Below are 1984 nucleotides of genomic sequence, written 5' to 3' on the forward strand. Positions count from 1 at the left end.
AAAACATTGCTCTCACTATGACCTCAACACTAGAAACAGGCATAAAGGACACAACGTTGGTCTGCAGTGGAGTAATGTGTTGTTTGCGAACAAACTACTTACTTGTGCCATCAGGGAGATGGAATCTTCAGCCAGTTCTGCTGAGAATCCATGCAGGCAGAGAATGTAGTTTGATGGGCGCACCATGTTGTCAGTCACATGCAGACAGACTAGGATCATACTATAACGTAAAAGAAGGAAGGGGGGAATGATGCTCCGAGGAAAGCGAATGTTGTGGTACAGGAGTGTTGATAAAAAGTGAATAAATGAGGAAAAAAAGAAAACGGTGCAGCATCTGATTTAAATGGTAAATGGTCTGTATTTGTATAGCGCTTTACTAGTCCCTAAGGACCCCAAAGCGCTTTACATATTCACACACACATTCACACACTGGTGATGGCAGCTACATTGTAGCCACAGCCACCCTGGGGCCCACAGACAGAGGCGAGGCTGCCGGCAGCTGTGATGTATGAGACTGCAAAGCTGAGTCCAGAACTGTAAAATGAGGAGCTAGCTAAAAAGAAGTCCACACTTTCATTTTACCTGTTTTCCCGATGCAAAGGATAAAAGACTTTTATCCAGGCCTTAAATCCTCCCTAGTAGCACATGCATAAAAGGCTGTAACTCTTCACTGTAGATAATCTCCCCACGTGGCCCACAGCTCAGCGAGAGGAAGGCTCAGTGCACCTGTCTACATAATCTTAATAAATGTAAAATGTGTTTTGTCTCATTCCTCTTCCGTGAATACTTTATTTGGTTACTTTGTTTACTCCAGTTTAATATTTCTGCACCTTTTGTTAACTTTGCTTCCTTCATTTGACGTGGTAGTACGGAGGTACATTTATCTTACTTTCTGTCTTAACGAAACCTTGAGAGCTTCTAGGTAAAGCAAAGATAAGATAACAGGAATAGTTTCTTTTCAGTTTTTTTATTATTTGAGTGTAAGAAGTGGTTTTTTTGTGAAGTATCTTTCTGAATTTGATGGTGTGATGGGGTGACTGCTTAATGAATGAGTGGTTGAAAAGTTCACATTTTGTATGATTACAAATTTCCCCATCGTGGGATCAATGAACTCTAATCTTACATCTCATAATATATAAACAAAACCATTAATAATGGTTGAAAAAATATCAAGCAGGTTTCATAATAAATAATATGAGTGTGCAGAATCAAATTTCTTTCTCTGTATCATAAAGCATGTGGTTCCTCAGCTCCTCTCAAAATAGGAAGGTGTAACTCTTTTCATCTATGTGCCAGGAAGTTTTCAGATATGACACCATTGGTAGATGTTTGTCAGTCTTTATGATCACACTTCCTTTCCAAATATGTTGTATGAGTCGGTTAGTGGTTTGTGGTTATCAAACCTGGTACATGCACAAAACGAGAATAAAAATACAACTTAAATTACTAAAGATTCCACAAACAATAAAAATAAAGAAATTCAAAACCTACAAATATGTGGAAAGACAGAAAAGAGATACAAAATGACTTCACAGACAACCCTGCTAAGAGGTGCAAAGCTACGACAGACAGAAAACAACCATGGACATATTCAAAAAAGACAAAGAACACGCACAATGTTGTGATGTGGTTTTAAATGTGTAAATAAAAATGGCCCAAAGCTTTTTAATACACCCTAAAATTGTTCCACATCATTCTCCGAGAGCCAGAGCAGAGCTGTGCAGAGATGATTTTCAAAGTTAAAATTGGGCACATGGAACCAGACTGGATAACAGCAAACCGCATTCATCACGAATGTTATACTGAATCACATCGTGCTATATCACCATCATCAGGCGGCGATGATTGCAAAGCAAATGTAGGCTATATTTTGCCTGATGGTTACAATGTTGCTGCTGGGGGGTTGCTGCTGCTGCTGAGAGTGCTGAAGGATCATTTTAGTGAAATATAAGTCCTCCAGAAAGGCAGGAAAAATCCCTGGAAC

The sequence above is a fragment of the Haplochromis burtoni genome, unplaced genomic scaffold, assembly GCF_018398535.1.
Source record: "Haplochromis burtoni strain Fernald_Lab_line unplaced genomic scaffold, NCSU_Asbu1 Contig_1071, whole genome shotgun sequence".
NCBI lineage: Eukaryota > Metazoa > Chordata > Actinopteri > Cichliformes > Cichlidae > Haplochromis > Haplochromis burtoni.